The sequence below is a fragment of the Chlorocebus sabaeus genome, chromosome 3 (assembly GCF_047675955.1).
Source record: "Chlorocebus sabaeus isolate Y175 chromosome 3, mChlSab1.0.hap1, whole genome shotgun sequence".
Lineage (NCBI taxonomy): Eukaryota > Metazoa > Chordata > Mammalia > Primates > Cercopithecidae > Chlorocebus > Chlorocebus sabaeus.
Window position 1 is genome coordinate 28,056,940 of NC_132906.1, and position 27,339 is coordinate 28,084,278.

General features: G+C 45.8%; 1 long non-coding RNA gene across 4 annotated transcripts in view; it reads right to left on the reverse strand.

Moving 5' to 3' along the window:
• LOC103214431 (uncharacterized) overlaps positions 1-25,902 on the reverse strand; it is a 56,199-nt gene extending 30,297 nt beyond the window's left edge. For 2 of the 4 annotated variants that reach the window (XR_012092541.1, XR_012092552.1), the window contains exons 1-3: positions 25,732-25,902; positions 3,897-4,022; positions 168-2,964 (exon numbers count right to left, since the gene is read on the reverse strand). This is a non-coding gene — a long non-coding RNA (uncharacterized lncRNA). The remainder of the gene's footprint in view (positions 1-167; positions 2,965-3,896; positions 4,023-25,731) is intronic. The other 2 variants (XR_012092543.1, XR_489530.3) reach the window with 2 other exon arrangements.
• Positions 25,903-27,339: the final 1,437 nt, after the last annotated feature.

Below are 27,339 nucleotides of genomic sequence, written 5' to 3' on the forward strand. Positions count from 1 at the left end.
TTGACTCATAGGCAGGGCGCAGTGGCTCACGCCTGTAATCTCAGCATTTTGGGAGGCCGAGGCAGGTGGATTACCTGAGATCAGGAGTTCGAGACCAGCCTGGCCAACATGGTGAAACCTCACCTCTACTAAAAACACAGAAATTAGCTGGGTGTGGTGGCACGCACCTGTAATCCCAGCTACTCCGAAGGCTGAGGCCGGATAATCACTTGAACCTGGGAGGCGGAGGTTCCAGTAAGCAGAGATCATCCCATTGCACTCCAGTCTGGGCAACAAGAGTGAAACTCCGTCTCAAAAACAAAAACAAAACAAAACAAAAACATTGGCTTATAAATAAAACAGCACTCATAAATTAAACAAATAAGACTAAACTTGTTAGTTGGAAGGGAATATTGTGTCATCTAAAATTTAACTTTAAGCTTTTTGCCTAGATAAAATACTGATTTTCATAGGCTTTAGAATGCTTAACATGGCTTTAAATGTTGAACTTTTTGTATAGTTTAAAATCTTAAAATTGGCTGGGCATGGTGGCTCACACCTGTCATCCCAGCACTTTGGGAGGCCAACGCAGGCGGATTGTTTGAGCTCAGGAGTTTGAGACCAGCCTGGGTAACATGATAAAATCCATCTATACAAAAAATACAAAAATTAGCTGGATATGGTGGCATGCACCTGTAGTCCTAGCTACTCGGGAGGCTGACATGGGAGGATCGCTTGAGCCCAGGAAGTGGAGGTTGCAGTGAGCTGAGACTGTACCACTGCACTCCAGCCTGGGTGACAGTGAGACCCTGTCTCAAAATAAATAAATAAATAAATAAATAAATAAAATTATAGAATGGTTCTCATCTATAGAATGTCAATATCTGATAGTTCAGGATTCTTTGCTTTCTAAATTTATATAAAATGTGCCAGGTAAAACATATATTCTTTATTGTGAAAAAGAACAACTTGTTCAATTCAGAAATTATTAAAAGGGAGGTTCAAAATATTAAGGAATGTGTGAATAAAAAAGAGAGATGTGAGGTGAGTTATGGATAGAAGACTTTTTTGTGTGTGTGTGGGGAGGAATATACATATTTTAAATCATCTTGTATAATGAGGAATCTTGTGTGGTGGATTCTTGTCCTAGAATAAAGTCACTGGTGTTTGGAAGGGAGGTGGTATAGGTTGGGTCAGAGGGTCCAGACATGTCATGGATGGTCTATGTGGGTCATGATGGGCTCATGAAGGGGAATTTTTGAGGGGAGTTTAGTGTTTGACTAAGCTGGCTATGATTGATGGGGGAATTGTTTGTGGTGGACTTTCTAGAAAATGGTGTATGTGTCAGGTGTGGTGGCTGACGCCTGTAATCCCAGCACTTTGAGAGGCCAAGGTGGGCAGATCATCTGAGGTCAGGAGTTCCAGACCAGCCTGGTCAACATGGTGAAACCCCATATCTACTAAAAATACAAAAATTAGTCAGGGGTGGTGGGTTGCGCCTGTAATCCCAGCTACTTGGGAGGCTGAGGAGGAGAATCGCTTGAACCAGGAAGGCAGAGGTTGCAGTGAGCCAAGACTGTGTCACTGCACTCCAGCCTAGGTGACAAGAGTGAGACTCTGTCTCAAAAAAAAGAAAAAGAAAAAAGAAAAAAAAATGGCCTATGTGTTGAAACTGGGTTTTCTTTAGGTATTCATTTGCTAAATTACCAGAAATTTTGGTTTTCAGTTCTGTTACCTATTTCTTTTGAAAACTTCTCAACTTTGTGTAACTCTCTCCTTCAGCTTTTTCATCAGCCCCTGTGACTTTGTCTCCTCCAGTCTGACAGTTGCTGTGGCCTGATGCTAAGGTGTTTTGTCTTGAAGGTCTGTGAGACCAGTGTTTTTCCTGAATACAACTTAATTCTATGCTTGTGGTTTTCCTTGACAAATAACCTTATTTTTGGCTTTTAGTTTTTTGACTCGTTTTCTTTTTTTTTTTTTTTTTTTGAGACGGAGTCTCGCTCTGTCACCAGGCTGGAGTGCAGTGGCGCGATCTTGGCTCACTGCAACCTCTGACTCCCTGGTTCAGGCAATTCTCCTGTCTCAGCCTCCTGAGTAGCTGGGATTACAGGCACCTGCCACCACGCCCGGCTATTTTTTGTATTTTTAGTAGAGACGAGGTTTCAGCATGTTGGCCAGGATGGTCTCGATCTCCTGACCTCATGATCTGCCTGCCTCGGCCTCCCAAAGTGTTGGGATTACAGGTGTTAGTCACCACTCCCGGCTAGTTTTTGACTCTTATATTGCTTAAAAGGGTTTTAAGGGCTAATGAGTACGTACCCACCTCCACTTCCATCTGGCCTAGAATGTTTAATTGGTTACAAGTCATTGGACTCTAAGTCTGTTGGCCAAAGAGAATCCCTCCCCCCGCCAAAAAATGGAAAAAGTAACTCAGGCCATGACAGGAAACAGAGAGTCAGATGCCTCACTATGCCTTTCCCTTGGAATTTAGGCCAGGTTCAAAAGGTCTTTCAAAATTATGAAAATAAAGTATTCGCCTTTCCCACAGAGAAAAAAAAAGCTCCTCGGTTCAATCAGAAGACTTAGTATTACTAAAAACTTAAAAAGAAAGACCCCCTGAGCATCAGTTAAAACCAAAATGGAAGGGCCCCATCAGGTATTGATAAGTACTGTCACAGATGTTAAGCTTCAGAGAGTCACTAGCTGGGTACACCTGTCCAGGATTAAACTTGTGTCTTATGAGTCCCCACAGGCATAAAAGGAGCACACCACCACCTACATTTATAAACCTAGAAACTTAAGGCTGTTGTTTTGCAAGCACATAGATAAATAACAGGATGCTGTGGGTGGGGATAGGAGTATTAATTTTTCTCTTCCTCCTTAATTGTAATTTTCTTGTTTAGCCTCCCTCGTAAAGTTTGTATCTTCTAGATTCCACATAAAGTGATGCCAGCACAAGGCTTCCAACTCATCCGGTCTTCTGACCTGGAAAAGAAAAACATCCTGCCATTGGTCCCCTTAGGTCAGGTATCCAGAGATTTTTACACTGCCAACACTAGGCAGGGCCTATGCCCATAAAATCAGCAAGAAGTAGTTACAGAAGATGGACCTTCACCCCTCTGCAGCCCCCTTAAGATTAGGAGGCTTTGGCCAGACGTGGCGGCTCACGCCTGTAACCCCAGCACTTTGGGAGACTGAGGCAGGTGGATCAACTGAGGTCAGGAGTTCAAGACCAGCCTGGTCAAGATGGCAAAACCCCATCTCTACTGAAAGTACAAAAATTAGCCGGACGTAGTGGCATTCGCCTGTAATCCCAGCTACTTGGGAGGCTGAGGCAGGAGAATTGCTTGAACCCAGGAGGCAGAGGTTGCAGTGAGCCGAGATTGTACCGCTGTACTCCAGCCTGGGCAACAAGAGCAAAACTCCATCTCAAAAAATAAATAAATAAATAAAAAAGATTAGGAAGTGTATCTAATTTCTAAGGGGGAAGTGAGGTAGGAGACTGCTAGGACTTGTTTTCTGGTCACAACCCTGCTGACGAAAATAGGATCTAGTTCAGACCGGATAATGTGAAGAAACTGGCCAAAACCAGCAGATGGCAACAAAAGTGCTCCCAATCTGTCCTCCTTGCTTATTAGTGTGAGACACTCCCACTAGTGGCATGACAGTTTATAAATGCCATGGCAATGACCCAGAAGTTACCATCCCTTTCCAAGAAAGTTCTAAACAACCCATCTCATTTTGCATTAACCTTCCCTTAATTTGCGTGTACTTAAAAGTGGATATAAGTGAGTATAAATACAGTTTCCAAGTGCTCACATGTTGCTGAGTCTGGGTGCACTGCCTATGAGTTAGCCCTGCCCTGCAAGGAGCAGTACGGTTCAATAAAAGATTGCTGTCTAACCCCACCCGCTCACCTTTGAATTTTTTCCTGGGTGAAGTCAAGAATTCTCCAAGGCTAAGCCCCAGTCTAGGGGCTCTCTGGTGGATCACTGAGCCCAGCAGTTTGACACCAGCATAGACAACATGGCGAAGCCCCATCTCTACAAAAAAAATACAAAAACTAGCCAAGTATGGTGGTGCATGCTTGTAGTCCCAGCTACTTGAGAGGCTGAGGCAGGAGGATCACCTGACTCCAGGAAGGTCCAAGCTGCAGTGAGCCATGATCGTGCCACTGCATTCTAGCCTGGGCAACAGAATGAGATGCTATCTCACAAAAAAAAAAAAAAAAAGCAGATGGGCACGGTGGCTCACGCCTGTAATCCCAGCACTTTGGGAGGCTGAGGCAGGTGGATCACCTGAGGTTAGGGTTCAAGACCAGCCTGGCCAACATGATGAAACCCCATCTCTACTAAAAGTACAAAAATTAGCCGGGCATGGTGGTATGTGCTTGTAATCTCAGCTATTTAGGAGGCTGAGGCAGGAGAATTGCTTGAACCCGGGAGGCGGAGGTTGCAGTGAGCCGGTATCATGCCATTGCACTCCAGCCTGGGCAACAAGAGTGAGACTCTGTCTCAAAAAAAAAAAAAAAAAAAGGAAAAAAGAAAGATGGATAATGGAATGTTGTGCTAAAGGCTGTCATAGACAATCTGAGAGGTAAATGCTATGCTATGGACTAACAGTAAGGGGAAAGGAAGATGGCAAATTTGCAGAGAAGATCAAGTTTGATCAGTTTGCTGGCCTGAAGGTAGGACAATGACAAAGGCTCATTTTAGGGGTTTCTGGTGTACAAAGGTGTAGGGGTACTACCAAAAAGTCATTCTGACACTTGTTGAAATGTTGTAAGGAAGACTTTGTTTAAGACTATTGCAATAGGAGAGAAAGATCAGGCTCAACTCTGAACACAGCATGGATAAATGGGTATTTATAGTCAAGGAGCAGAGTGAGGGGGTTGGTGGGTGAAAAATTACTAGGAGGAGACATCAAGGGTAGAGAGATTCTTGCTAAACTGAACTAACAGGATTCTCACTGAAGGAAAGCCAAGGACTTAGACATCAAAGGTGGAGGATGAGGAACTTGCTCAGGTATCAGTGGTGATCAGACGACAAAATGGAGGGAATTCTCCCTAAACTGACGTAGCAATATTCTTGTTCACACTGGGCTAGAGAGGCCAAAGACAGGACAGGTGCCAAGGTCTTAGTGGAGACTTAGTGGAGAAGAGGGCTCAGAGGAGCTTGAGTCAGGTTGGGTCAAGGAGAGAGTCTTTGTTGGAGGGGGAAATTAAATGGTGTGAAGGGGAATTTTAGGTGGTTCAACAAGGAGGCAATGTAGTGAGTGGCAACACGGGAGAACTGAGGCTGGAGAGCCCATGCTGTTGCCCCTCTTTTGCCCCTTCCCTCTCTCTCTCCCATAGGAGCAGTTGACTGGCTGCCTCTTGCTGTGGTTCCTGTGAAAGGCGGCTTTGGTTTAGATCTTCAGTGGGATAAGGGGCTCTGTTCAGAAGAGAGGCTTCCAAATATGCATGAAGGGAAGCAACACAAGCAAAATGCAGGTACACAGTAGGTGTGCAATGCCTATGGGTCCTCTTCTCTTTCTCCCAGTGCTCCCTTTTCAGTGATGAGCCCAGAAAAGCTATAGTTCTATACCCTATACACATGTTCATCTCTCACTTTGAGGAAGAACAATTCCCCCAAACATTTTTTAAAAAACAGTAACATCTAGCAATAAATTAACAACTGGCAACGAACTGTTTCCTGCAAGTTAAATTGTTTCTGAATGCGATATCACTAGGTCCTGCCTGTAGGCTCTTAGGGACTGCACACCTGGAAGGCTGCTGGGCAGAAGTGTCATAACACATACCCCCAGCTCTTCCTTCTCTCAAGTGTCTCAGTCCTTTTGAACTATTTGGAATTTCCGCCTATTCCCCCAAATTGGCAGCCTCTCCTGACTTTTACAGCTTTTGAATTTTGTACAAAGTGCATGTATTAACTATTTACATTTTTATATTTTCAAAAAATGATGATCTCTGTTACAGCAGCTAAAGTGGATTTTCCCCACTCCAGTAACTCACCACCATATTTCCCTATTTTATCTTCTTAGCAGTACTAGTCAGCATTTTGTTTTTATGCTGTGCCCAGTCTCCCTCCACTAAACCATAATCTCCTCGAGCCAACACTCTGTCTTGTTCTCTGTGAGATCTCCAATATCTAGAGTATTTATTTTCCTTCCTTTTCTCTTCTTTTCTTTCCTTTTTTTCTGCTAGTATCTTAATTAGATTTTTAGATTGAGACGCCTTCATACAATGTTTTAGGGATTTTTAGTGTTTTTTTTCCTATAGCCTGAAAGAGTTTACATAACAGAAATTATCTATTTATAAAGCAATGCTACTCAAAATGTGTTCTGCAGGCACTAAAGTATAAATCAAACATACTGTTTAGTTCAAACGTACTATTTAGCTGAGTTTGTTTGTTTGTTTTTAGCAAAGACTTCGTTGATGAAGGAAGCAATATACTGATTTATGTTCCAGTGCAAGCTCCTTAACTTTTTGCAGGCTGGTAGCAAACAGTTCTGTAACTAGCTACCTGAGTAGCACTGCAGTAAAGGGTAACAGAATACAGATAAAAAACCACCAGAGCCTGGTGCTTTTTCAACTGTTAGATTTAAATTGCTTTTCTAGTCTCTTCTGTGGGCATTGATCTGTTTAGATTTTCTTCCTTTTCTTGGCTCAGTTTTGCTAAGTTATATTTTACTAGGAAGGTATCAATTTCCTCTATTTTCAGATGCATTTCTAGAGTGTTGCACAGAATAGTTTCTTTTAGTTCTCTTTATCTCTTCCACATCTGTTTTGGATCCTCATGAGTAAATAGAGGAACATGCAGTAAAAAAGATTGAGAAAAGAGTCAAAAAGGTTAGCGTTCAACCAGGAGAGCTCAGTATTATTCTGGTCACTGAATATGCAAAAATATGCAAATTCTCAAGGGGCTTCATATTTTATCTCTTTTAATTATCCTGAAATAGTTTTAGTATTAATTGCTTTTTGAAGAAGTAGATATTGCCTATTAAATTATCTACGTAGAGACTGGTCAAAGAGTTTCATATGTTCTTTTTGTTACTTGTTTTGTTTCCCATTTTTTAATTTAAATTTTTTAATTTCTATTTTTTTTTTTAGAAAGGGCATGAACAAGTTCCCTTTGCATTCAAAGGCTGGTCTCAAAATTGACGGACTAAAACCAGTACTTACATATAGCTAACTAGTGTTGGTAGTGTTTAAATTTACTTTTGGACTTATAGAACAATTCATCAATTAGTTAATCCAGATATGGCAAACACTCATAAGGTATAGTTGGTGCAATTTTTATTTGTAAACATTTGATCAATCATTAAGAGAGATTTCTGACCAGGCGGGGTGGCTCAGCCTGTAATCCCAGCACTTTTGGGAGGCCGAGGTGGGTGGATCACGAGGTCAGGAGTTCAAGATCAGCCTGGCCAACATGTTAAAACTCCGTCTCTACTAAAAGTACAAAAATTAGCTGGGCATGGTGGCACGTGCCTGTAGTCCCAGCTACTCAGGAGGCTGAGGCAGGAGAATTGCTTGAACTGGGACCCGGGAGGCGGAGGTACCAGTGAGCCGAGATCGCGCCATTGCACTCCAGCCTGTGCTACAGAGTGAGACTTTTCTTATCCTGCTGTATCCATAAAGCATTCCTTGGCAACTTTAGCCTGAAGTGATCTCTCTCTCTCTCTACTGAACTTTCAGAACAATTATTCTCCCTATAATTAATTTGTCAATTAATTGTATTAGGCACTGGGACATCTCTTCCACTATTGTTTTAAAATTAATTTTGTTTTTCTTATTAAACTTTTAAAAACACAAACTTGATTTTCAAGCCAGTTTTAGATTTACAAAAAAATTACAGATAAAATAGAGTTCCCATATACCTATGTAGTTTGCCCTATGATTAACACCTTACATTAATATGGTACATTTGTTACATTTAATAAACCAATATTGATACATTAATATTAAATAAAGTTTATGCATTATTCAAATTTTCTTAGTTTTTCTGTTCCAGGGTGCTACGTTACATTTAGACCTCATGTCTCCTTGGCTCCTCTTGGCTGTGACAGTTTCTCAGACTTTCCTTTTTTTTTTGGATGATCTTGAGAATTTTGAGAGGTATTGGTCAGGTATTTTGTAGAAAGGCCCCCTATTGGGATTTGTTTGATATTTTTTTCATAATTAGACTGGGGTTATGGATTTGGGGGAAGAAGATCACAGATGCAAAATGACATTTTCATCACATCACGTCAAGAGTACATATTGTTGACATGATTTATGACTTATGATTGATGTCGACCTTGGTCATCTGGCTGAGGTGATGTTTGTCACGTTTCTCTGCGGTAAAGTTATTCTCCTGTCCCCCTTTCTACACTGTACCCTTTGGAAGGAAGTCATTATGACAGTCCACACTAGGAGTGGGAGTCATTTGCACATCCTTACAGGTGACGTGTTTACAGAAATTATTTAGATTTGTGCATGGGAGATTTCTCTCTCCTCCCCCATTTATTTACTCAAACATGGGTCCTTTGAATCATTATCAAATAACATGAAAACAATATCCAAGTGTTAGCCCGCTGTTTGAAGGTGGGCATCTTTAGTGCTCTGCCTGGTCCTGATCCCCAGAGCCAGCCTGCTGGCTGTCCTCTCGGAGGACTGAGGATGGAGAGGTTTTGCCTGCAGTAAATTGACTCTAAGACAAATTTCAGCAAAAGGAGTTCCTGTGAAAAGGACACTTTTCGAAGTAAAGTGACTTTCCAGTATCTAAACTGGAAACCAATGATGATAGAAATTAGGATGGATATTTGAATCCACACAACCCAATAAATTAAGTATTACTATTATTATTATCATTATCCTTATCCTTATGTTAAGTTGATAACCAGAAGAACATGTCATTTAACCTGCGAAGGTCCCTGACACCAAATCCTATGCATCTTTGCGATCTGTCCCAGATTATATCCACTAGTCCCTGAGGACTTTTCTCCTTGGCAGCAGTTAGCAGAACTGACACCCCCATCGCTTCTGCTTTTGGTTTGTCACTGCCTCTTCATGCCACTTCCTGCTCCCTCTGTACTAGGGGGGTTCCCTCATGCTTGGCAGTTCTATATTTGAAACTCCTTCAGTTCCCTAGGTATCCACAATATCTGCAAGAGTTTTATTGCAATAGAGAATTTTGCTATCATTATTAGGAAAAATTTTTGAAGAGTAAGATAAAATTCCAGACCCTTGGCTTGCTCCATCTTCACCTTTTTTCTAATTGCTGGACCTTCCTACTTCTTCCTCAGACCCTGTCTCTCAGGACTCTGAAGCATCTTCGTCTCACCTAAGCTATCCCCACGGGATCATTATTATATGACATAGCCACCAAAGTGCAGGTAGGCACTTTTACGAATTTGTTTACTCAGTAGTATTTATTCCGTAGGGCTTTCTGTGTACAAACAGTTGTGTTAGGTTAACCATTAGAAGGCCGGGCGCAGTGGCTCACACCTGTAATTCCAGTTCATTGGGAGGCTGAAGTGAGAAGACTGCTTGAGCCCAGGAGTTGGAGACCAGCCTGGGCAGCATAGAGAGAGACCCTCCCATCTCTGCCAAAAATGAAAAAAGTTAACCAGGCATGGCAGCGTGTGCCTGTCGTCCCAGCTACTAAGGGAACTGAGGTGGGAGTATCCTTGAGCCTGGGAGGTTGAGAATGCAGTGAACTCTGATCATGCCACTGCACTCCAGCCTGGGCAACAGAGCAAGACCCTGTTTCCCCCACCTCCCTCAAAAAAGATTAACCATTAGGTAAAAACCTCAAAGTATTATCTGTCCCTGGAGGATTTGCATAAACAAGAGTTAAAGCCTTTTGAAAAACAAATACTGAAGGTCAAATTTTAGGCAACAAATTATGGATGAGAAAAGACTCTAGAGAGTATTAACAACCTTCCCAGTATCCCTGAAATGGTACTGATCTCCTCCTGAGCATGCCTGCAAGGAGGGCTCTGGGTACCACAGTTTGACGTCTACACTGTGTGCCCCACCGGAACAGCTGCAAAGTCAAGACCTACTCGTTAATATAAAATCAATAGTTTATGAACATTAATATTCATTATTTTGTTCATTGTCATAGATGTTCATTTGGTTATTCATAATGTATTAATATTACGTTCATTGTTATACATTCATTGTTATTCATGATGTATTATGTTCATGGTTATGTGTTCTGTATTCATTATGTTACTCATAACGTATTATGTTCATCGTTATATGTTTTTATTTTATTTTATTTATTTTATTTTTTTTAGACAAAGCCTTGTTCTGTTGCCCAGGCTGGAGTGCAGTGGTGTGATCTCAGCTCACTGCAACCTCCGCCTCCTGGGTTCAAGCAATTCTCCTGCCTCTGCCTCCTTAGTAGCTGGGATTATAGGCGCCCACCACCATGTCCAGCTAATTTTTGTATTTTTAGTACAGATGGGGGTTTCACCATATTGGTCAGACTGGTCTCGAACTCCTGACCACCAGGTGATTCACCCGCATCAGCCTCCCAAAGTGCTGGGATTACAGGCGTGAGCCACCACACCCAGCCTTCACTGTTATATGTTCATTATATCACTTATAATGTATTATGTTTATAATGTGTAATGTCTGTAAGTATTATTGATACGTTTGGCTGTGTCCCCACCCAAATCTCATCTTGAACTGTAGGTCCCATAACTCCCACGTGTCATGGGAGGGTGGGGGACTCAGTGGGAGGTAATTGAATCATGAGGGCAGGTTTTCTTTCCCATGCTGTTCTAGTGACAGTGAATAAATCTCACAAGATCTGATGGTTTTACAAAGAGCAGTTCTACACATGCTTTCTTGCCTGCCACCATGTAAGACATGCCTTTGCTCCTCCTTCACCTTCCACCATGATTGTGAGCACTCCCCAGCCATGTGGAACTGTGAGATTAAACCTCCTTTCCTTTATAAATTACCCAATCTTGGGTATTTCTTCACAGCAGCGTGAGAGCAGACTAATACAATTGTGTTCTTGAGTTCATTCAAGTATAAAAAGTGCAACCCTCTGGGTTCTCATCCTATTTCTTCCACTGACTGCTAAGTAATTCTGGGTAATTCCCTCAGGCTCTCTGAACCTTATAAGCTGCAGTTGTAAGATTGAGAGGTTGCTCTAGATAACAATAGCTAATATTTATCAACCTCTTACTATATACTAAATACTGACCTAAGTGTTTTACATGAATCATTTCATTTAATCTCTGTGAATTAGGTATTATTATTTCTTTCATTTTATAGATGAGGAAACGGAGGGCCAGACAACTTGCTGATGTTACACTGGCTACCACTTTACTGTGAGCCACGAAGCACCACACCTGGTCTCATGGCAGGAATGGCTTCTTGGCCTTAGGGAACACTGGCTGTGTGGAAAAATCACACCTCAGAATGATCCATGGGAGAGAAAAGGGGAGAGGGAGTTTGCTGCCCTCTCTGCCCTGTCTCTTGTCTCTACTGGCCCAAGTTTGTCCCATGGGGAGTCGAGAACTCCTTCCTCCTGGGTGGTGTCATGCAGCCTCTTTAGCAGGCGCTAGGGAGGTTAGCTCCCAGGCCTTGTGGGTTGGCTGTTTATCTGAGTCTGGAGGTGGTTGGAGTAGCCATAACCCCAGATAGGGAGCAGGTGTGTGGGCCACACACAGTAGCTGAGGCAAAGCAGGCAGCTGAGGAAGCAGATGAGGCTGAGAGAAGTCCATACTCATGGATGGGTGTGGTGAGTGGTCATTGAAATGCAGACAACTGGGCTGGGCATGGTGGCTCACGCCTGTAATCCCAGCACTTTGGGAGGCTGAGGTGGGCAGATCTCCTGAGGTCAGGAGTTTGAGACCAACCTGGCCAACATGGCAAAACCCCATATCTACTAAAAATACAAAGATTACCCGGGTTGTTGTGGGAGCCTGTAATCCCAGCTACTGGGGAGGCTGAGATGGGGAGAATCACTTGAACCCAGGAGGTGGAGGTTGCGGTGAGCTGAAATCACATCACTGCACTCCAGCCTGAGTGACAGAGCGAGACTGTCTCAAAAAAAAAAATTACATTTGTGTCGGTTTTTTTAAAAAAAAAAAAGTTTAAATTTTATTTTATTTTATTTTATTTTATTTTTTTTTTGAGGTGGAGTCTTGCTCTGTCGCCCAGGCTGGAGTGCAGTGGCACTATCTCGGCTCACTGCAAGCTCCGCCTCCTGGGTTCACGCCATTCTCCTGCCTCAGCCTCCCGAGTAGCTGGGACTACAGGCGCCTGCCACCACGCCCGGCTAATTTTATTGTATTTTTAGTAGAGATGGGGTTTCACCGTGTTAGCCAGGATGGTCTCGATCTCCTGACCTCGTGATCCACCCATCTCGGCCTCCCAAAGTGCTGGGATTACAGGCTTGAGCCACCGCGCCCGGCCAAAGTTTAAATTTTAGAACAGTTTTAGATTTATAGAAAAATGGCACAGATAGCACAAAGAGTTCCTAGAGTTCCTATGTGCTCTGCACCCAGTGCCCGTATGATTCATATCTAACATTAGTATGGTACATTTGGCATAATTCATGAGCCAATATTTATACATTATAATTAATTAAAGTCCACACTATGTCAGATTTTCATCGTTTTTACCTAATGTCCTTTTTTCTGTTCCAGGATCCCACATTACATTTACTTGTCATGTCTCCTTAGGCCCCTCTTGGCTGTGACGGTTTCTCAGACTTTCCTTCTGTTTAATGACCTTGACAGTTTTGAGTAATGCTGGTTAGGCATTTTGTAGGGTGTTCTTCAATTGTAATTTTTTTGATGTTCTTGTTCTGATTTGACTGGGGTTGATTTGGGGAGGAAGACCAGATAGTTAAAGTGCCACTGGGATCACATCATATCAAGGGTACGTACTATCAATATCACTTACCATGATGATGTTGAACTTGATCACCTGGCTGAGGTAGTGTCTGCCAGGTTTCTCCACTATAAAGTTGCTCGTTTCCCCCCTTTCCATATTGTAGGCTTTGGAAGAAAGTCACTGTGTGCAGCCCACATTTTAGGAATGGTGGTTTATACCCTATTTCCTTGAGGGTGGAGTACCAACATAAATTATTTGGAATTCTTCTGCCCTGGGGATTCGTCTATCCTTTCTCATTTATTCAATCATTTATTTATATCAGTATGGACTCATGGATATTTGCTTTATACTTTGGGTCATCATCCAGTACTGCTTTATTTTATTTTGTTTTTTTTTTTTTGAGATGAAGTCTCACTCTGTCACCCAGGCTGGAGTGCAGTGGCAGGATCTCGGCTCACTGCAACCTCTGCCTCCCAGGTTCAAGCGATTCTCCTCCCTAAACCTCCTGAGTAGCTGGGATTACAGGCGTGTGCCACCACGCCCAGCTAATTTTTGTAGTTTTAGTAGAGACAGGGTTTCGCCATGCTGGCCAGGCTGGTCTTGAACTCCTGACCTCAGGTAATCCACCCGTCTTGGCCTCCGAAAGTGCTGGGATTATAGGCGTGAGCCACTGCGCCCAGCCTAGTACTGCTTTATTTTGTTGTTCAAATTTCCCCAGCTCCGGCCACTGGGAGCTCTGTCAGTTGGTTTCTGTGTCCCTTTGGCATACCCCAATCATTGTTGGGGGTGGGGTTCAGTTTGTTTGTTTTAACAGTTTATTTCTTTCTGGCACTAAAGATGCTCCAGGCTCACCTTGTGTATTTCCTCACCCAGTCCTAGAGTCAGCCATTTCTTCAATAAGCCCTAGTTCCTTTTCGTGAAGAATGGTATTACGAACGAAGAGCTGGGCTCTAGCTGTGTCATTACCACTGGGGTGTCATTAATTCCAGGCCCTCTCAGCTGACAGAGCAGGAAAATATATGTGTGTGTAATAGTCAGGAAGGTTCCTTTAATCTTACAAAGCACACTTTGAAAAACTGGACCAATTTAGAGTTCTCCGGCTGCTCAGTCTCAGTCTCTTTTGTTTTCCTTTTCCCAGTGCCTGTTTCTTCGTGCGAGTCCAGACCAGTTTGTCCTTGAATCCCTTCCTTGCCCTCCCTCTGCTCCACGGCCTCCTGCAGGGAGCTGATCCCTGACGTCTCCTAGGTTCCCAGGTCAGCCGGCTGCTGGCTGGACTCTGGCCAGGCCAGTGCGGCACCAGCTGGAGGTGGGGGTAGCACTTCCAGACGCAGCTCCAGGGCCTGCTGGACAGGCCCCCCCACCCACCGCTGTGATTCTGCCTTCTTCTAGGCTCTAGTGACATCACCCCTGTCCTTTGTCTCTCCTGCCTGGAGGTGTCAGTGACTTCTGACTGGGGTCTCCCTGCCCCTGGTGGGCTTCTCAACTTCTTCTGTCACATATGTAACCATTTATCTGAATAAATCCTCTTTGTTTAAAACACTCAGTGCTGTCTACTTCACTGGTGGGGCCCTGGACAGAACTGTTTCATTAGGAAGGGACCCCAGGAATGGCAGTGGTGTCTGAGTAAAAGCAGGATGGAGGGAGAGTGAGTTCAAGGCAGTATTCTCAAGCCAGTACTGCTGTGGGCCCTAGGACGCCATCCCACTGGGGACGCTGAGTCGCTGGGGAGAACAGCCCTCAGCATTGTCTGACAGCCCCAACTGCTCGAGGTGTGCCCAAAGGTGAAGAACTCTCTAGTACTTCCAGGTTTTCACACAAATCTGAATGGCTCAGTGGGTCCCCACAAGGATCTCCAGCCCCCAATAGATGCTAGAGATTCGACAGGAGGCTGAGGGGAGGGATGGCCGGGGTATCAGCTGAACCCATTGCCACAGCAATAACTGAAGTTTAAACAAAATTAAAAAGGATGGGCCGGGGGCGGGAGACAGGCCCAGAGGTTTCTGGGATGCTGAGCTCCCCTCCACTGGGGCCCTTCTCACAGCTCTCTTTTCCTCTCAGTCTTCACTCTTTCTGAGCAATCTCTTACACACCCCACGGTTTCAACAACTATCTACATGACATGGGAGGATCGGAGTTTGCTTTGTGCTTTAAAAAGAAATCTGTTGAAGCCCCTGACTGGCTTTACTTGCAGAAATTCCCTTTGCAGAGAAAAGAGGCTTCCACACACTTTGCCTAACTAAATACGAAAATGGACAGTTTATATAATAATTGAATTACATTAATGAGGTCATTCTCAGCAGGTATTTATGACAAGGCTGGGGAGCAAATGCAACCTTCTAGAAAAACCACAGTGGTGGTCATTTTAAGTGAAGAAACACATTCTTTTTTTGTTGTTTTGTTTTTGAGACAGGAGTGGGTGTCACTATGTTGCCCAAGCTGGTCTCGAGATCCTGAGCTCAAGCAATTCACCCGCCTCAGCCTGCCAAAATTCTGGGATTACAGGTGTGAGCCGCCATGCCTGGCTTAAGAAATACGTTTTTTCTGAGTCGGAGTCTCACTCTGTCACCCAGGCTGGAGTGCAGTGGCGGGATCTCAGCTCACTGCAACCTCCGACTCCTGGGTTAAAGCGATTCTCCTGCCTCAGCCTCCCAAGAAGCTGGGACTACAGGTGCCCACCACCACGCCCAGCTAATTTTTTGTATTTTTAGTAGAGACAGGGTTTCATTGTGTTAGCCAGGATGGTCTCCATCTCCTGACCTCGTGATCCGCCTGCTTCGGCCTCCCAAAGTGCTGGGATTACAGGTGTGAGCCACCGTGCCCGGTCAAGAAATACATTCTTTACCACAAACATTTCAACAAATGCAATTTTCTCTAACAAATATGCCTAGTTTCAAGGTTACATGTCAACTGTCCTTGGAAGAGAACTATTGAAATTAAACTCTATGACAAGAAGGCTTTTTGCCCTTCTAAGTACCAGAAACCCAACTACATGATGTCTGGCTACAGAAAGAAGACAGACTTAACTCAAATATTATGGTGAGCAATACATAAATCTTCGCTGACCTTCCCCTTCATCTCCATGTGCACAGTCATCGCTTTGGATCCTCAAAGCGTTTGTGTTTTGGTTTTCTGTTTTCACTCAGAGTTTCCATTAAGTGTCACTGAAACTTGTGGCATAAGATTGAACAATGGTATTAATCCAGATTGAATCAAAGCAGATAAAACAGCTCAGGCAACGGCTGTTTTAGCCCTTTAAAGATTCCAAATCTGGCCTTGTTCCCCATCCCAAACCGAAGCTGCTGACGCTGGAGACTGTGGAGAGAAAAGGGTGGCACCCATCACAGGGGCCCAAGGGGTTCAACAAGCCACAGTGCCAGGTGGTGGCTCAGGGACTCACAGGGCAGACAGTGTCTGTTATTTATTTTAATTAATGGCCTACACTTAAAACGAGTTTCACAAGTAAACGTCTGGCTTCTCTAGAAAAAATGGGTAGCTCTTTCTTTCACCCCTGAACTGGCAATCTCACATGCCAAAGGCAGCAGCCAGGCAGTGGTGGCCCCTTAGACCTCATACACGCTCACTCTCCTTTTGGGGAGGAGAGTCCCTGTCACTGTCTTGTGGCCATTTCACTTATTCATGCCTGGGCTGGCTCCTGCAGACATTGGTGGTAAAGAGATTAGACGGTGTGGCCAAATTCCAGAGTGGCTCCAAGAAGAGATCAAAGGACACACACACACACACACAGCTTTGCATTCTAAGCTCCATCCACAATGAAGTTCCTCCAGTTCCTCTCACCTTTTCTCCTCTCAGCCTTTGCTCAAGCTGTTTTATCTGCCAGCAACACGCTCCTCTACTGTCCCCCGCCCACTTGGTCACATTCTATTCAACCTTCATGATGTCACCTCTACAGGAAGCCTCCCGGTCCCCAGTGAAGGTTCAGATGGATGTCAGAGAGACCCAAAGTAATAGCAACTTAGAAAAAAGGCAAACCTTTAATTCTCTTCCAAGGGAGAGTCCTGCCCAGTGAAGGCCCTCCCAGTACCTGGACTCTTCTATGTGCCGACCTATCCGTGAGGCACAGCAGACACAGTGCCTAGGGCCCATGAAAATGTTTTAATTTCATTTAGAATCAGAAGGAAAAAATGAATATAATGATAAATCCCGGCTGAATTATTTTTGCCGTTTTACTAATACAGTAGTAAAATCAAAATTTTAATATATTTTTTTTTAACAGAAGAAGGGGCCCACAAAGGCAAAGGTGCTTAGGGTTCCCAAAAGTCATAATGCAGGCCAGGCGCGGTGGCTCACGCCTGTAATCCCAACACTTTGGGAGGCCAAGGCGGGTGGATCACTTGAGGTCAGCAGTTCCAGACACTGGGCAACGTGGTGAGATCCCATCTCTACTAAAATTACAAAAATTAGCTGGGTATGGTGGCACATGCCTATAATCCCAGCTATTTAGGAGGCTGAGGCAGGAGTAGCACTTGAATCCGGGAGGCAAAGGTTGCAGTGAGCCGAGATCTCATTACTGCACTCCAGCCTACTGGGCGACAGAGCAAGACTCCGTCTCAAAGAGAAAGTCATCATGCAGCCCTGGGTGGTTACTCTCATCTATGTGGTCCACGCGGGCTCAGCAGTACAATAGAGGGAGAGAACCAGGAAGGAGGGGCTGGGACATTTCTCTTTAAGGGTATAATTTGGGAGTTGCACATACTATTTTTCCACCCAACCCATTGTACGAACCTGAATCTCATGGCCACACCCAGCTATAAAGGAGGCTGAAAATGCTGTCTTTATTTTGGATTGTCGTGTGCCCAAATAAAAACTGTATTCCAATGTGAGAAGGAGAGGGCCACTATTGGGAAAACTAGCTCCCTCTGCTAAGTGATCTTTCTAGATGCTTTCATGGCTCCAAGAGGGAGCAGGCAGAAGCTGCAATGTCCTTGAAGACCTAACTTCAGAAGCCACACGCCATTGTTTCCACAATCCTATTGGTGACACACAGGCCAAGCCCATCCTGTGTAGGAGGGCCCCACACCAGGCACGAATACAGGGAGGGGAGAATCACTGAAGGCCATCTGGTGACTTTCCAATGCCTGGGAGGCCCCTGTGAACTTCCTGCAAGGGATTCAGGGAGACCCTGCTTGCTCTTAGAAGAGCCACCCCCCTCCCTTTTTCCCTTGTGTCTATAAGCACATTTCTATGTCCTTGGAGCAGACAGACCCTAAGAAAGCGATGAAGGGAGAAAAAGACACTATTATTGGTCCCATCTCCTATTAGCAAACATAGGGGTCTCTGTGGCCTTGTCTTCTTGGTAGCCTGGTGTTTCTTCCTGGTATGTGGCATTTCCAGCTGGCTCCCACTCATCTGCACAACAAGACTGAGCAGCAGGCCTCAGGGATGTGGCCTCGAACAAAGTCCCTGCTCCCTGGAACTTACCCTCAGTAAGGAGAGACAGATATCAAAGAAACACAGGACACACCAGATGGTAGAGTTATAAACATAATTCAAGCTGAATAAGTATGTGTGTGCTATTTTACAGAAGGTGTGAGGGAAGGCCCCTCTGCAGAGGTGACATTTTCACCAAGACCTAAATGAAGAGAGGGAGTGAACCACAAGAATATGGCAGGAGGGCCAGGTGTAGTGGCTCATGCCTGTAATCCCAGCACTTTGGGAGGCTGAGGCCGGTGGATCACCTGAGTTCAGGAGTTAAAGGCCAGCCTGGCCTTTTAGTAGTAGACATGCGGCTGACCCCATGTCTACTAAAAATATGAAAAATTAGCCAGGCATGGTGGCATGTGCCTGTAGTCATATATATATTTATATATGTAGTCATATATATTTCCTTCCATATATATATGGCAGGAGGAGTGAATGCGAGATCAGGAGAGTCTTTCAAGACAGGACTAGAACAAGATGGGACTAGAATGTGTCTATTGCCAAGGAGCAACTCGTGATTCAGGGATGCAGGAGAGAGGTGAAATCCAGAGACCAATGAAACGAAATGACCTCTGACCAGAGCTGGGCCCCATCTCCCATTGTATTAACAGCAGGAGGGGGCCGGGTGCAGTGGCTCATGCCTGTAATCCTAGCACTTTGGGAGGCTGAGGCGGGCGGATTACTTGAGGTCAGGAGTTCAAGACCACCCTGGTGAAACCCCATCTCTACTAAAAATACAAAAATTAGCTGGGTGTGGTGGTGGGCACCTGTAGTCCCAGCTACTCAGGGGGCTGAGGCAGGAGAATTGCCTGAATGAGGGAGGCAAGGTTGAAGTGAGCCGAGATTGTGCCACTACACTCCAGCCTGGGTGACAGAGTGAGACTCTGTCTCAAAAAAATAAAATAAAATAAAAATAGAAATAAAATAGCAGGAGGGAAGGCAGGATGCAGATGCAGATGGAAGCAGGTTGGAGATGTGGTGATTGGAAGGTGAAGGGGTTTTGTGTGACTGCTTCTGGTTTCTCAATGGAGTCTGAGGCTCAGGGTGATGGCCACAGGGGTTCAGAAGGTTTGAGCGGGAAAGAAAAAGACGAGAATGAATGACTGTCCTGATGATCCAAAAAGCAAACCACTAGGGCAGTGCTTCTAAACTTTAACTGTGGAAATGAATCACCTGGGCGCCTGGGGACTTCGTTACAATGCAGATTCGGATTCAGTAGGTCTGGGTGGGGCCTGGCCTCCTGCATTTGTGACAAACTCCCCAGTGATGCCTGTGCTGTTGGTCCAGCACCACGTTTTGGTTAGGAAGGGAAGTGCTATGGTTTAAATGTGTCTTCTCCAAAATTCATGTTAAAATTTAATCCCCAATGCAAGAGTATTGAGGTGGGGCCTACAGGAGGTGGTTAAGTCATGAGGGCTCAGCCCTCATATGGATGAGATTCGTAGCCTTATATAAGGGCTGGAGGGAACTAGCTGGGTCCTTTTGCCCTTCTGCCTTCCTCCATGTGGGGACACAGCATTCATCCCCTCTAAACGATGCAGCAGCAAGGGACGGTGGTGTTGGAAGCAGAGAGAACCACTTTCACCAGACACCGAACTTGCTAATGCCTTGATCTTGGACTTTCCAGCCTTCAGAACTGTGAGATAAATTCCTGTGACTTATCAATCACCCAGTCTGTGGCTTTTTCATAGCAGCACAAACAGACTGAGACAAGAGGTGCATAGGATTTGCGAGCATGGACCTTGGAGGTTTGTGGCCTCAATGTAAAGTGAGTCCATTCACCCAGCTGGTGTTTTTCTCTTGCTGCTTGGCCACAGAGATGGAGTAAGTGGGTTTAATCAAGGCTGAAGGGAGAGCCACAGAGATAGTAATATTTGAAAGGAAGTGTTTTTAATGATGTACCATGTAATCTCAGCTGGGTCAGGAATGAAGTGAAAAACTAAGAGATGATGGATGGTGATAGGGGCTGTGAAAGGAAAACAAATCTTGGGACCCCCAAATCACTAAGCTAAGGAGAAGGTCAAGCTGGGAACTGTTTAGGGCAAACCTGCCTCCCATTTTATTCAAAGTCACCCCTCTGCTCACTGCATATCTGATCTAATCAGAAACCCTAAAGAATGCAACCATTTGTCTCCTGTCTACCTGTGGCTTGGAAGCCCTCTCCCCACTTTGAGTTGTCCTGCCTTTTCTTCGCGTTGTCCTGCCTTTCTGGACCAAAGCAATGTTCATCTTATGTATGTTGATCGATGTCTCATGCCTCCCAAAAATGTACAAAACCAAATTGTGCTCAGACCACCTTGGGCACATGTCATCAGGACTTTTTGAGGCTGTGTCCAGGTGTGCGTCCTTAACTTTGGCAAAATTAACTTCGTAAATTGACTGAGACCTGTTCACAAGGCCAATGAATCATGGTTCTTCATGAGATTAAATAATTGCTGGTGTGGGAGCATTAGAGCCACTAAACTGGAAAGAGAGGACAAGGTGGTCAGGAAGTGAGGGGCTTGAAAGTGAGAATAAGGGGCGACACGGTCATTGGCGATGACAAGGTCAAGCATGTGACCTCCAGAGTAGGAGGCTCAAGATCATTTGAGGCACAAAGGTCAAGGAACTGAGAGACCAAGGTGTTAGACAGATCACTCTCCAAAGAGTGACACTAGTAGATGTTGAAAATGAAGGCAGCGAGCCCAATGCTCAAGTCCTTAAGGGACAAGGAGGAATGACCAGGGTACTGGCAGGTGACAGCAACCAGGAGGGAGGCAGGATTTTCGTCTGATGGCATGAATTTCAAGGGAGCTTTGTGCAGCATCTACAAGGCACTGGGATAGAAGACAGACGTAGTCTCCCTCCTAAGTGAAGTAGGTTAAGCAAGGAAGGGTTCTAGGCAAGGAAGTCCGATCCAGCTAGATTTTGAAAAGATCTCTCGGACTACTATATAGAGAACAGATTGGAGGGAGGTTCAGTGGCATTAGGAGGCTATTACAGTTACTAAGACTGAGGTTGTCAAAGGGTGGACCCCAGACCAGCAGCATCAGCATCATTGAGAACTTGTTAAAAATGCACATTTTGGGGCCCCACCTCAGATCTACTGAATCAGAAACTCTGGGGGGGCCCTACCATTGGAGTTTAACAAGCTCCCCCAGTGATTCTGAGGTAAGCTGAAGTGAAAGGACTAGGGCAGTGGAGAGGGAGTGGATGAAGCTACAGCTTGTTAGGGGAAGAATAAGGACAGGGTAGCAAGGTGTAGCAGGGAAAGAGTGGGAAGCGCCAGGTTTCTGGGAGGAGGAAGTGGATGGCTGGGAGTATCCTGTACCCCAAAGGCATGGGGAAGGCTGGAGGAGGAGCCAAGGGGCAGGGCAAGATCAAAAGTTCTGTTCTGTCCACTGCATGGGGCACATGTGTTCCACAGAAGCTGGCTGGAAAGTAACGCTGTGGGCAAGAACCACATTCTGCCCTAGTTCCCCACGTGAAATGCAAGACACGCTCTTGGAGGAAAGCTGCACTGGTGGCTCTGGGACATGGTGTGACAATGACACACGGTAGCTGTCTGTGGTCCAGTTAAGCTTGCCAATATTACACACTCGCAATTGAGGGCATGGTGGAAAGCACACTGAGCCTGGAATCCAGAGGAATCAGCCCTGGGGTTAAGTCTTTTCCCGCAGTCATTTCACCTGTGTGAGCCCATTTCTGCATTTATTTTATTTTATTTTATTTTTGTATTTATTTTATTTCTGTATTTATTTCTGTATTTATTTATTTATTTATTTATTTATTTTGAGACAGAGTCGCCCAGGCTGGAGTGCAGTGGCATGATCTCCGCTCACTGCAACCTCCACCTCCTGGCTTCAAGCAATTCTCTGCCTCAGCCTCCCGAGTAGCTGGGATTACAGGTGACTGCCACCATGCCCAGCTACTTTTTTCGTATTTTTAGTAGAGATGGGATTTCACTATCTTGGCCAGGCTGGTCTTAAACTCCAGACCTTGTGATACACCCACCTCTGCCTCCCAAAGTGCTAGGATTACAGGTGTGAGCCACCACACCCCACCATTTCTGCACTTCTTAAACTGGGATTATAATATCTGCCTGAACTACCTAAAGGGAACACTGTTAGAGCCAAACGAGCCAATGCAAATCCAAATTTATTCGTAATTCTAAAATTTTTTCAATATAAGGCAGTATTCCAAACAGTCTAATAATTATTCTAATATTCTGTTACCAAAACTGCTTTTCTTGCTGGTAGCTGCCCACCTGCTATCATGTGATGGCGGTAGAAAGATGACCAATCCCTTTAAACACACTTTCCTTCCTGGTTATGGCTTTCAATTCACTGTATGAGGTCAATCCTTTGACTGGACCTTTTGCCTATAAAATTGCAGTACCCCTGGAATGGTAACACTCTACAAAAGATACCTGCCTTTTATTTACTGCGTACTACGTGCTGGTGTTTCATAGTCACTATTTCATATGCCTTGAAGGAGTCCTGTGCACTAGATATTGCTATGCTCAGTTTATAGGTGAGGACATTGGGCTCAGAGACCAGAGGACTTAACCAAATTCGCAGAGCTCGTGGAGGGCAGAGCCAGCACCTGACTGTGTCTGCCTGTGATGCTGTAGTCTCCCTGCTCTTGCAAGCAGCTTTGGATGGGCCGGGTCAGGGCATTGGGCATCAAGCCTGGGGAAAAGGAGCTTAGCTGGACAAGGAAAGGATGCCGAAGGCTGGGGCTTGAGGATCAGATTCAGTTGACCCTACCCAAGGCACACGAATTGCTCTGTGGACTTTCTGCTCTGCTCTTATGACTTTTATTCACAAGCAGCTCTCTAACGTCTCAACCTTCCGTGGCACCCAATACTATTTGCTTAGACATTTGGTGGTGAAACGTTTCAACAGAGATGATGGAAGAACTAAGGGTCCAGGGAGGGCTCCAGAGGCAGGTGGGCTCCTTGCGTCCTCTAACCTATAGAACAAATGCGCAGAGGGGCTGGCTGCAGTGGCTCACGCCTGTAATCCCAGTGCTTTGGGAGGCTGAGGCAGGCAAATCACCTGAGGTCAGGAGTTTGAGACCAGCCTGGTCAACATGGTGAAACCCCCTCTCTACTAAAAATACAAAAATTAGCCGGGCCTGGTGGCAGGCACCTGAAATCCCAGCTACTTGGGAGGCTGAGGCCAGTTAATTGCTTGAACCTGGAAGGCAGAGGTTGCAGTCAGCCAGGATCATGCCACTGCACTCCAGCCTGAGTGACAGAGTGAGACTCGGTCTCAAAAAAGCAAAACAAAACAAAAGAAAAAATGCATGGGGGCAGAGGGAGTTGAAGGAGGCTGCCACAGCCCTGGGATCTCTTTTCCAGGGGTCTTAATACAGCCCATTTTACCCACGAACAGCATTATGCCTTGTGAACTTTGGTACAGGCAGGAGAGTGATTAGAGGAGTTTCAAAGCTGTGCTAGTTGATGACACCAGCATGTGACATGAGAGATGGGCTGAGCCAGGAAGGAGCCCATGTTCCCTATCTCATATACACAGAAACCGAGGGCCTTGTCTCCAGGCCCAGGATTGTTCAGCGCAACAGAATCCCAGCCTCCCCATGTGTTACTCAATGGCTTTAATTCCTCTTAAAAAGAACTGCCGGCCAGGCACGGTGGCTCACGCCTGTAATCCCAGCACTTTGGGAGGCCGAGGAGGATGAATCACGAGATTAGGAGATCCAGAGCATCCTGGCTAACACAGTGATACCCCGTCTCTACTAAAAATACAAAAAATTAGCCAGGCGTGGTGGCGGGCGCCTATAGTCCCAGCTACGCGGGAGAATCACTTGAACCCAGGAGGTGGAAGTTGCAGCGAGCTGAGATCGCGCCACTGCACTCCAGCCTTGGCGACAAAGTGAGACTGTCTCAAAAAAAAAAAAAAAAAAAAAAAAATTGCCGCGCCCAAACAACACAAACTCCAGGAAGAATTGGCATCTTCTGCATGAGCATGGCCTTCATGAAAGACTTCTCCGGCTGGGGTCAGTGGCTCACACCTTTAATTCCCAGTATTTTGGGAACCCAAGGTGGGAGAATCGCTTGAGACCAGGAGTTCAAGACCAGCCCCGGCAACAGGGCAAGACCCCATCTCTACAAAAATAAAGATTAGCCAGGCGCGACGGCCAACACCTGTAATCCTAGGTACTTGGGAGGCTGAGGTGGAAGGATCACTTGAACCCAGGAGTTTGAGGCTGCAGTGAGCTATGATCATGCCACTGCCCTCTGGCCTGGGTGTCAGAGCAAGACCCCATCTCTAAATAAATACATCAATAATAAAAATAAAGAATGTTTTCTGGCCGCGTGCGGTAGCTTATGACTGTAATCCCAGCACTTTTGGAGGATAAGGAGGGAGGGTCACTTGAGGTCAGGAGTTCAAGACCAGCCTGGCCAACATGGTGAAACCTCGTCTCTACTGAAAATACAAAAAAACTAGCCAGGCCTGGTGGCAGGCACCTGTAATCCCAGTTACTCAGGAGGCTGAGACAGGAGAAATCGCTTGAACCCGGGAGGTGGAGGTTGCAGTGAGCCGAGATGGTGCTGCTGCACTCCAGCCTGGGGTGACAGAACAAGACTGTCGGAAAAAAAAAAAAAGTGTTTTCTGATCATGCTCTTGGTACCAGTTCTCCTGCGAGTGAGCTTCACTGTGCTGGATCACAAATGTCCTGTGGAGAGACGTCTGGCTGGGGCCATCTCTCCACAGCCACAGCACAGAGCCTTGCATGAGAGGGAGGGATGGAGGGAGGGAGGGATGGGTGATTGCTGGAAGAAGTTGCAGAATATCCCCTGGACCGCCTCCAAATACAAGTTCAGTGACACAGAACATCAAATTAGTTTTTCTGGTATGAAAGGCTATGTGTTGGGGGAACACCTCTCCCACTGCCCTGCAGCCTAGACACCAGCAGTCGAGTACATGTAGTTACCACTGTTTTTGTTTTTGTTTTTTTAATAGGTCCTGGCTCCTTCAATGGAGAGCCAGTAAGCAATTAAAACCCGCTTCTAAATCATCCTAAGTACTCCTTTGGAGTGGCTGCAAAAATCGATCATCCTCATGGATACAAAGGGGGAGAAAAGAAAAACAAAAGGAATTACTTTAACATCTTCATCTTCAGACTAGGTTAGGGCAGTAAAAAAGATGACCAGTGGAGGCAAACACTGGTTCAGGGCCGTGGCAGCGGCAGCGTGGCAGCGGCAGCGGGGTTCCAGGCAGAGAAGGGAGGGTAACAGACGTTGTTCTGACCCTCCTTGCTTCTGGGGTCTCTTGCTGGGCCTCTGAGTAGCTCTGCAAGTCACTTGCCCTCCTGTGGAGGGCTGGGCATTGGGGCTCATTTTGACCACAAGTGTGTTGCTGGTTTTGAAGTCAAGCAGACATCTGTCACTGCCTAGATTTAATTCCCACAGCTGTGTGACCCTCGGCCATTTGCTTACTGTCTCTGAGCCTTAATTTACTCACCTGGGAGGAACAATAGGACTGTTCGGAGTAAGTGAAGTAGCACACTGGGCGTCAGGGCACACTCGGGGCCGCGCCGGCACGCAGGGGACCGCGCCCGCCCGGGATTACTGCCTGGAAACGGCTTGCGGGGACGGTGGAGAAAACAGGGGGCGAGCACCGCCCGCGGCCAGAGCCGCCTTCCGCGTTTTCTCCCGCCAGCGCGGCTGAGCGCCGCCGAGCGCCGCTGCGGGTTGTGGAGACAGTCCGCCCTCTAGTGGCCGACTTCAAAAGTTGCGTCAAAGACAAGGCTGAATGAAAAGTGTTGGGGCGCCCTAAGCCGATGGACAGCATGGAAAGGGGGCTACCTTTCCCTTTCCCTTTACCAGAGTGGACAAAGGCTGTTCCATCGTTTCTGGGAGCCCTAGAGGGAATCCGGTTGCACCAGCCTGCATCTTCAGGCTACTGAACTGACCACGGTGGGTTAAACTGGAAAAGTTTCTTTGTTTAGGCAGGAAAGACTCAGATTTAACGCACATTTACTGAGCACCTACTACGTTCCTATCTCTGCAGGATGCTTTCACTTACTTCACCCATTTAAACCTCTCAGTAAGATCGGGCACGGTGCCTCACGCCTGTAATCCCAGCACTTTGGGAGGCTGAGAAGGGAGGACCGCTTGAGCTCAGTTCAAGACCAGACTGGGCAACAGTGAGACCCCTCTCTACAAAAATTAAAAAATTAGCTGGGCATAGTGGCACACGCCTGTGGTCCCAGCTGCTAGGGATGCTGAAGTGGGAGGATTGCTTGAGCCCAGGAGATTGAGGCTGCAGTGAGCCATGACTGTGCCATTGCACTCCAACCTGGGCAACAGAGCGAGACGGGGTTTCACCGTGTTAGCCAGGATGGTCTCGTTCTCCTGACCTCGTGATTCACCTGCCTCCGCCTCCCAAAGTGCTGGGATTACAGGCGTGAGCCACCGCGCCCGGCCCAAGCAGTGGTTCTTAAACGTGGATATATATTGGATTTCCTGGAAATTAAAAAAAATATATGTTTGTGGACCGGGAGTGGTGGCTCATGCCTGTAATCCCAGCACTTTGGGAGGCCAAGGCAGGTGGATCACCTGAGGTTAGTAGTTCGACACCAGCCTGGCCAACATAGTGAAACCCTTTCTCTACTAAAAATACAAAAATTAGCCAGGCGTGGTGTCACATGCCTGTAATCCCACCTACTCAGGAGGCTGAGACACGAGAATTGCTTGAGCTCAAGAGGCGGAGGTTGCAAATGATCTGAGAAGGTGCCACTGAACTTCAGCCTGGGCAACAGAGTGAGACTCTCTGTCTCGAAAAAAAAAGAAGTGAATATACACACATATATATGTGTATATATATATGGTTGTGAGTTCACCTCAAGAGATTACGATTTAATTGGCACATAGTTGACATAGTTGTGCCAATTAAATGTGCCTAGATGCTGGGATTAAAACAAAACTCTTCAGGTGGTTCTAAGGAGAGGTCGAGATTAGAACCATTGACTAGAGCACCTTCCCATCACCATTTGATAGGCTCCGCCTCAGAGGAAGGCTATTCCCTCTCCTTGCTTCGCTGCCAGGGAAAGGAGGCCAAATTTGTCTT